The following is a 10000-nucleotide window of genomic DNA, read 5'->3' on the forward strand; positions in this document are numbered from 1 at the left end:
CTTTTGCAAGAGGAACAGATAATCAGATCTATGTTGTGATTAGTCGAGGCAAAGGAGAAAGAGAAGAGGAAAAGGCAAGAAAGAGAGGAGGAAGAGGCAAGAAAGAGAGGAGGAAGAGGCAAGGGAGAAAGAGAGAAGGAAGAGGCAAGGAAGAGAGGAGGAAGAGGCAAAGGAGAAAGAGAGGAGGAAGAGGCAAGAAAGAGAGGAAGAAGAGGCAAGAAAGAGGGGGAGGAAGAGGCAAGAAAGAGAGAAAAGAAGAAATAAGAAAGAGAGGAGTAAGAGACAAAAAATAGAGGAGAAAGAGGCAAGAAAGAGAGGAAGGAAAAGACAAGAAAGAGAGGAAAGAAGAAAGATAGGAAGGAAATAGTCGTAATCTCGACGAAGAGGGAGAATGACAGCGCGTTATTGTATTTCTTCCGTGACAGTTCCGTCCCAGTGACTCGAGAAATTTGCTCGACTCTGTGGCCATTTAGAGCTGAATAACTCAGGATATTGAAACTCTTTCTTTAGACCGTGTTTTTTTTTTCTTTTTTTTTCCTTCTCTTTAGCTCATTTTCCACTCTTCTTCCTCCCTCTCTCTCTCTCTCTCTACGCATCCTGTTGTTAAGGAGTTACAAGATCCGGTTCTTCCTTCTTTTCCCTCCCCCTCCTCCCTCCCTCCTCAGCTATCATCACCTCCTTTAATATCTTCCTTATAAAGGTCCTATTTCCTGTGACCTACTTGTGAGGGATCGGAAATGACCTGTTTTGACCTGGCTGTGAAACGCGCCTGATGTCTCGGTTTATTTTCGATGGTCAGAGTGTTACTTGTTCTTTCTTTCTCACCCACTCACTCACTCTCTTTCTCTCTGTCTCTCTCTCTCTCTCTCTCTCTCTCTCTCTCTCTCTCTCTCTCTCTCTCTCTCTCTCTCTCTCTCTCTCTCTCTCTCTCTCCTCACTCCTCTCTCTCTCTCTCTCTCTCTCCTCACTCCTTCCTCTCTCTCTCTCTCTCTCTCTCTCTCTCTCTCTCTCTCTCTCTCTCTCTCTCTCTCTCTCTCTCTCTCTCTCTCTCTCTCTCTCTCTCTCTCTCTCTCTCTCTCACTCTCTTTCTCTCTTTCACTCACTCACTCCTTCCTCTCTCTCTCTCTCTCTCTCTCTCTCTCTCTCTCTCTCTCTCTCTCTCTCTCTCTCTCTCTCTCTCTCTCTCTCTCTCTCTCTCTCTGTGTGTGTGTGTGTGTGTTTGTGTGTGTGTGAGTCGTTGTGAGTGCATCTTCTGTCTATTTTACCCTTCCTTACCCATCATGACTCATCTAGTAAATGTCGTGAGACCGTATGATTCCGGTTCAACTAACCATAAGACCCAACACTTATCATCATACATCGAACCACATTTCTTATCGAATAAATTTAGCAACCAACAACATAACCAAAAATTCCCAACACCATAACACCGTCTCCTTTTACCATCCATCCAATAAGGGCGAGATTCCAATCCCTTATCGACGGATTTTGTTCCTTGGAGAAGAAACGGAGGGAATTGATAGCGTGTTGCGTGATGTAACACCTCTGCCTGTGTAAGCATAGGCTTTGGCGTGCTAAAGCTCTTTCCGCTCTATGGTTGGGGACGTGGGCGTGGGGCGTCGGGCGTGGGGTGTGTTAGGTTAGAAAACCTCTCGGGTCTGTTCACCTTGTACAAACCTCTTTTTTTTATCTTTCTTTATATTTCTTGTTTGTGTTGATTTGATTTGTCTTTTTTGTATATTCTACTTCTTTTTGTGTATATTCTATTATCTCTACCTCTTCGTGGGCGAAAGAAATATTCGTGTTATGATGCGTGTTTGATAATCATTAATTGCGTCTTTGATTTTTTAAATGTTATTTTCGATTACAAAATACTGATATTTGTTGTATATACTTTCTTTACGGAATTATCAGCCTAAAGACGCTATAGCTTTCGGTGTATACAAGGGAATCTTAAGGTAGATTAATATAAACGTACATATGAATATGAATAAAACATACGAACCTATATATATGTCTTTAGAAGTGCACTTCCGGAGTGTGTTAGCGTGACGAGATATAAAGAATCCAAATTCGCGGTAACTCACACGAATACAAGACGTTTCTACTTTTTGTTCGTTACACGGAACACTAAACGACTGAAACTGACATTCCGACCGAAGCTGTTATTCTTTAATGCCTTTCTATAGTCTTGCTCTCATTCTAGTTGATAATATTCATATAACATTATTTTTTTCAGACAAGTGCACTGAAATGCGCGTGCGCACACACACACACACACACACACACACACACACACACACACACACACACACACACACACACACAAACACAAACACAAACAAACACATACAAACAAACACACAAACACCCAGAAAATCTTTCAATATTCAAATTCTAAATCGACATTACCTTTAGACCTAAATTTCATACGAATTTTTTGCATGATATTAGTACCTCGCCATCTGTTCACAACAAGCACTCAAATGCGGTTTACCATTGGGTCGTTTAAGAGTTAATTATCCTTTGGTTCAATGATTGCTCTTCTTAATGAGGTAATTAGCCACAGTAGGTCAGTGGGAGTAAGAGGAGGTATGTGAGGTGGTTAATTTATGCAAAGATTTAAAGGTCCGAATTCGATATTCAACAGCTTGTCTTTATAAATGTATAATACGGTCGACTTTTTAAAGAAATTATGAAGATTGTGTAATAGCATAATAATGATCGTCATTTTATATGCTAGAGGACTTTAGATTTGATTCTTTCGTGTAATATAATCTACATATATTGAAAAAAATAGAGTTGGAACAATAACTGACTAAAGTGAAATTATTACGGTCGATCTACATCTCCGATTCCTCTTGTTATCTGACGCATCCATTTTTCTTTTTTTTCTCTCTTTTTTTGACACGCACTCTTTGTTTTGATTCTAATCACACCACTAAAACAAGTCATTACCATTTTTCTTTTTTAAATCGGTAGATCTCTTTTTATTTTAACTTCTTTCCTTCTTTCTTTCGACGCTGAGATACAAAAGTTGACAAAAACCAGATGCCCCTCTTTTCCCGAACCACAAAGCCGCCATCTTTGTTATGGACGAAAGACTCAAGATGACAGGTTCCCAGGACACGTCATATAAAAGTCAGTTAAAAATCACAGCAGATGCGTCGAGATTACGTGGAGGACGTCGACGAAAATGTGCGGGGATATTAATAAGATTTGATGATAGGAAGGGAATAGAGGATGGGTGAATAAATGCAGGAATAAAGAGGAAGTGGGTACGCCCAAGAAGAGGCGGGAGCATCTGCAACGTCGTGTTCCTGTATTGGGAAAGAAGCGGCGTCATCTTGCTTGCTTTCTCGTGACTTGCTTTAAGTGTGTGTTTCTTTCATTGTTTTGTTTTCTTGTGAATATCATGCATCTCTGTTTATCAGTCACGTCGCTACGATGCGGGTAAATTTAGATTCTATTCTCACGGCAGTTAGATCGTTATCGACTATCTCAAAAATCGGCATGAAACGAAGGAAAAATTCAATGATGTGAAGGAAATTCTAACACGGAACATCATCTCCTTATGGCGATGACTCAACAGAAACCTCGCCTTTGATTCCCAGAGCGAAGTTAAAGTATTCAAGACTCGACGACGAGGGTAAACCACACCTTTCTAAAGTCTCTGACCGCTTACGACTCACTCCTTTTGAACTGTGCGGATGTGTCCTTCAGAAAAAAAAAATAATAATAATAATAAAAAAAAAAAAATAAATAAATAATGATAATAAATAATAATAAATAATGATAATAATAAATGATAAATAATGATAATAATAAATGATAAATAATGATAATAATAAATGATAAATAAATAAATAAATAAAAGAAAGAAAAAAACTATCTTATTTATAATTCTCATATCAGGAACCATCAATCTATCAAGCAGTAACAATCATCATCATAATCATTACCAGCGTATCTCCCGTAATTAACATCCTGCAATAAAACGAACCAATTCAACTCCACACTGCATTATCGTGACCCTAAGTGAAGAAGCTTCATACAGAGGAGTGACTGTTGACTTCTTGAACACACTGTCAACACTGACCAGCGCCCACCGTTCAGTGAACTCGCGGCTCGAGGCAGGAGGGAAGAGGGACTGCTTGGTGGGCGTTAGATTATGGGCGTGGGCGTGGTGTTGTGCTGTGTTGGTGTGACTTGTATGTTATGGTCTACTTGTAATGGTAATGGGTCTGTGATTGCCTCTTTTTTTTACTGTTATTTGTTTGTCATACCGGGTGAGGGTATGTATTTAGTATTGCTGTTTTTGTTATTTTGATGATCTTAAGTGTTGGGTAATTTAGGTACTATACTCCATTATTTTTTTATTCATTCTTATTAATCTATTATTAAACAGTACTTTTCAAGTACTATACTCCATTATTTTTTATTCATTCTTATTAATCTATCATTAAACAGTATTTTCCAAGTACTATACTCCATTATTTTTTTTATTAATTCTTACTAATCTATCATTAAACAGTACTTTTCAAGTACTATACTCCATTATTTTTATTCATTCTTATTAATCTATCATTAAGCAGTACTTAATTAACATACGTAATTGCTTTTATCGCCGGACATGGGTTATACACGATGGACGGGGGGCGGGAGGGGGGCGTACTGTGTTAACATCACGAAAACAACCATTAAGACAAACAGCCATCAAACCCACGCCAGTCATCACCATTATTAGTGTTTTGTGGGGCGTGAATGGGTGTTTATTTTAGCTTACATAGTCTCGCCATTGAGCTTCAAACCCCTTTCTTCGTCCCTCACGAAGTACCGACTACTTCGGTGATGGCAATTGCATGCAAGTTTGTTTATTGTGAAGCCACTGTGACTGCTATGGTACTCGAGTAGTAAGTAATTACGTTTTAAAAACCAATGTGAGATTTTTTTTATAAACTTTTTTGCCAATATTCATATGCTAATTATATATGTACAAAATATAAGTGAAATATAAGCCGTGGCATCAAAGTCGGGGAACTCACTGTGTTGCAAGCATTGCTTTATCTTGCATGAATTATCACTGCGTCTCAAAGAGAAAGACTACACCTAGGCATTCTTTCTTTGTTACTTCTAAGTAATAAATCTATTTCTATCTATTTCCAAGTTAATGTTTTTCATTAATTTACTTCTAAGTAATAAATCTATTTCTATCTATTTCCAAGTTAATGTTTTTCATTGATTTACTTCTAAGTAATAAATCTATTATCTGCTTATTTCCGAGTTAATGTTTTTCATTGATTTACTTCTAAGTAATAAATCTATTATCTGCTTATTTCCGAGTCGATGTTTTTCATTGATTTAAAGCAACTCAGATAAAATCTTTAGTCTACATCCTCTAGAGAAAGATTACTGTATCCTGTCTTACGGTTCTATCATGTTCAGCCGTTTGAACCGTAAAATTATACAGAATCCTTGCCCTCTGTAATTAGTGTCAATCTGGGATGTAATTGTATCAATTAACTGGTAATTCCTCCGGGTCTCCTTTCCTCATAATGCTCTCATAATCCTCACAGGAATTGTATCATTATTCACCAAGATTCCTCATATTTCTCGCAATTTTTTTTGTTCATCATCCTCATATTTCTCGCTTTTTTTTTTGTTCATCATTCTCATAGTTTCCTCATTATTCATCATAGTGGCATTACTCATCATAGCGACTTACTCATTACTGCTTATTAATTATTATGGATATTATGCCTATATCATTAATAACGATTTGACTGATACTAGTAATGCTTATTTATAGCTATTATTTTGTTTAGTTATTTCGAGTACTCAGTTTATTAGTTGTCATTAGCGTTCCTTCCGTGAACCGATATTTAAACGCCCATTCCACTTCTACCGAGAGAGAGGAAACGACGACACGAAACGACCGGAAGACCAAAAAAAAAAACGAACGAGAATACGGATAAACGGAGAAACGTTTGCGTATTCTCGTAGGAGTCGCGGTCGTGTTGTTGTCATACGGCGTGACGGTGTGCAGCGGCGCGGGTCGGAGAGCCATCTTGCGGCGGCGACGGGAGTTACGCTCTGGTTCGTGCCCTTCGTTGCTATCCCCGTTGCTATCCCCGTTGATGTCGCTGTTGATGTTCGCCGTTTATATCACTGTTTATGTTACCGTTGCTATCCCCGATGATGTCACCGTTTCTGTCGCTGTTGCTATCACCGTTTGAGTCGTTGCTATTATTCGTGTCGTGTCCACCGCGGCGGCTACGTTATACAGCGACATGCCTCGGCGTCGCTTATCATTTCCGTTTAAACGTTGTTGTTTTTTTCCTTTTTTTCCGTTTTTTTTTTTTTCCTTTTTTTAATACGAAGTCGCACCTCAATTTGTTATGTCTATGCTATTTCCAACGTGAAAATAGTCGAACATTATCCTCAGACTTATAACATCCTACAGATACCAATTTAGACTCGTCAGACCCATATTAGTTCTTCTTACCTTTTGTTTCTCTCGCTCGAGGGGAAAAAACAAATAATTTAGCATCCCAACTTCCTTCCGTCCACGCCCGGCTGAAGTTCTCCGGAAGTTTAGTAATCGCTCGCCACGTTCCTTCATGGCTCCGGAGATTTAGCTGGGCAGCGGCGCGTGCAGGTCATCACCTATGGGGATTGGGGATGGGGGGGCGGAAGGGGAGGCGGGGGGAAGGGGGGGGTACTGGGATATTTATGGGTGGTTATGTACATGTACGTGTGTACGCACATGTGTATATACACGTGCACATGTGTATATACACGTGCGCATATACAGAAACACAGGGACAGACGCAAATACAGACATAAACAAACACGATCACGAGAACAAACACAACATAAAAAACACACGCACGCACGCACGCACGAACGCACACACACGAATGCATTTAATCACAATGCTAATTAATGAAACAAGCAAACAGCCACACTCACACTTTACTTGTTGTACCTCCTGTCCATGTTTTTTGTTTATGTTTCATTTGTTCTTGTTGTTCTTTCTTGTGTTATTGATATTACTCTTAATGTGATAATAGTTATTATTATCATGATTACTATTATTAGTGTTATCATTAATTTCATTATAACCATTATTATTACTATCATTGTTATTATCATTGTTGTTGTTATCATTATCACTTTTAGTACAATCAATAACATTATCATCATTAATATAATAATAATCATTATCATTATTTCCATTATTGGTATTATTATCATGAACCATCATTGTTTTACTTTACTTGGCTTAGTTATTGTCATAATATCATTATTGTAGCTGATTTGTTGTTCCTTCTTTTACTCTTATTACAAATACCATTATCACTATTATCACCATCACCATTATCATTCCTTTGAAATAAACCTAAACTTATGATAAACATACGCCTACATCGTGTGTCCCAACCCGTGTACACAGAAGTAGCCACAGATACAATAAACAGGGAGAAGTATAGAAGAATCGACTAAAAAAATGAAAATAATACAAGAAATACCTGACAAGCAAGAACGGAAGTGGTTCTGAACGGTTCAGTGGAATATCGAGGGCGGTTCTAGGGTGTGTGGTTAAGTGGATGCATTTTGTAGTAGGACTACGAGAGGAAAATGATCTAAAGTGGAATTAGACGCTTGCTAAAGACCACTCCATCTTAGCTGAGGATTTTGGTTTCTGGCGCTCTCTGTTTTGGCAGATATTAGTGGTTTCTGGTTTCATCTTTTGGTTCGAAGTTTACCAGATACAGAGAATGGGACTTCTTTTTATATATATATAAACTCGAATTCGAATCGAATCCAATTCATCTCCGTGTGTTGACCGAAAAGAATGGGCGTATTGGAGTTACTAGAGGACGCGGCACAGAGGCAAAGCGAGTTAGTTAAACAGCGCGAGCGATCGGTCGTGATGGCCGAACTGTTAGGCGGGAGTAGGATGCGAGGGACGTTGTACTGGCTTGGAGGGGGTCGGGGGGGTGGGGGGGTTGTAGTAGTAGTTAGGAGGTAGTTCCCGTTGCCTTAATGACGAAGTGGTGGCAGCGGCAGAAGCGGCAGAAGCGGCGGTCGGTGGCTAGAGGAGGAGGAGGCAGAGAGATGAGGGCGGGAGTATGTCCGGGAAGCCTTTGCCGGCCAGCGCAACGCCCTCCAGGCTGGCCGACCGCAGTGTCCGGGGGAGAAGGAGGGAGGGAGGAGAGGGAGGGGGTGGGTGGGAGGGAGGAGAGGGTGGTTGTGGGAGGGAGGGAGGGAGGGTGGGTGGTTGTGGGAGGGAGGGAAGAGAGAGGGTGGGTAGGTAGGTAGTCGAGGGAGAGGCAGTGAGGGACAGGGAGGGAGGACGAGGGGAGGAGTGAGGGAGGCGTCTCTAGCCCTCATCCTCCCGCATATCTTAAGCGCATCGCACACGCCGCTTCGAGTCGAGAGGGGCTTTGTTGAGGTACGCTCGCAGCACCCGGGCACGTCGGGGCTGGTGACTCATGTGCGTTGGTGGCACGCCAGGCTACGTTCAGTTCCGGCCTCAGCTGTGTCTCGTCACCTTTGACCTTTCGTTAGCTTCTCCCGCTTGTGTTTCCGATGTCCTTCTGCGGCGTGAAAAGGACGTCCATTCGAATTATAAAGCTTTATTTCGAGCTTTATCACGAGGGGGACGCTTATGTTTTAATATTCTTTAAGAAAAAAAGAAAAAGGAAGTCACTGACTGTTATATCAGATTAGAAGCTGCCCGTTTTTCAAGTATGACTACACGAGTTCAAGACAGGTTTGTCATGCGGGTGATTGGTCATGCACCTGACTGACACCTCGTCCTGGTCACTCGATGAACCGGATTGCGGGAGATTTCAACGCAGAAGAAATAGTGATCTCCAGCCATCCTCTATTCCCCACCTGATCATTTTTTTGTTATCCCTCTCGTAATCCCTTTTTTCCCCCTTCGCCTCTACACTCCTCCTCCCCCTCCCTTCCCCCCTCCTCCTCCTCCTCCTCCTCCTCCCCCTCCTCCTCCTCCTCCTCCTCCTCCTCCTCCTCCTCCTCCCCCCTCCCCCTCCTCCCCTCCCCCTCCCCCTCCCCCCTCCTCCCCCTCCTCCTCCTCCTCCTCCTCCTCCTCCTCCTCCCCTCCTCCCCCTCCTCCTCCCCTCTCCCCCTCCTCCTCCCCTCCCCCTCCCCCCGCCCACCAGAAGCCATCCACTATCCCCTGGCCATCAAAGGGAAGCCCACCAACTTCCTCCACAGCCGTTCCTTCTGCCCAAACACCTCAACCTCAACCCGCACCAAGAGGAGCCTCCCGACGACATTCACTGGACACAAAGAGCCAACTTTATTTAGGACGTGAGCGGGAGAGGAAGGGGGTTGGGGGTTGAGGGGGGAAGGGGGTTGGGGTAGGGGGTTGGGGAAGGGGGAGGGGGTAGGAGGTAGGGGAAGGGGGAGGGGTAGGGGGGATGGGGGAAGGGGTAGGGGGGAGGGGAAGGGGGAGGGGGTAGAGGGGATGGGGTGAGGGAGAGGGGAAGGGGGAGGGGTAGGGGTTAGGGGGTTTAGGGGAGGGAGGGGTAGGGGTTAGGGGGTTTAGGGGAGGGAGGGGTAGGGGTGATGGAAAGGGTGACCGGAAATACTGTTGTATTGTCTTGGTAAATCTTGATGCACATTTTCATCCTTCACTTTTTTTTTTTCCCTCTCTTCCTTCTCGCTTGCTCCACTTTTCTTCTTCCTGTTCTGGTTTTCGTATGAATAGGATTAGAAGGAGATTATTCTTAAGAAGTGAAATGCATTATCAGTGAAAAAGAAAAAAAAACAAAAAAAAAAAAACAAGCAACCAAAGACTAATATCTGAAAATTCTATTGCTTACTCTAACAGAAAATTAAGATAAAAAATAATATAATTCCGATTTGAATACAACATACTAGAGATATCACAGAAGAGTACTTTTCCCAGTCGTAATGACAACGGCTTCAACTTCATGACGTAATAGGCTGTTCGAGGAAATGC

The sequence above is a fragment of the Penaeus japonicus genome, unplaced genomic scaffold (genome assembly GCF_977035675.1).
Source record: "Penaeus japonicus unplaced genomic scaffold, GWHDUDI00000001_assembly GWHDUDI00000015, whole genome shotgun sequence".
Taxonomy (NCBI): Eukaryota; Metazoa; Arthropoda; class Malacostraca; order Decapoda; family Penaeidae; genus Penaeus; species Penaeus japonicus.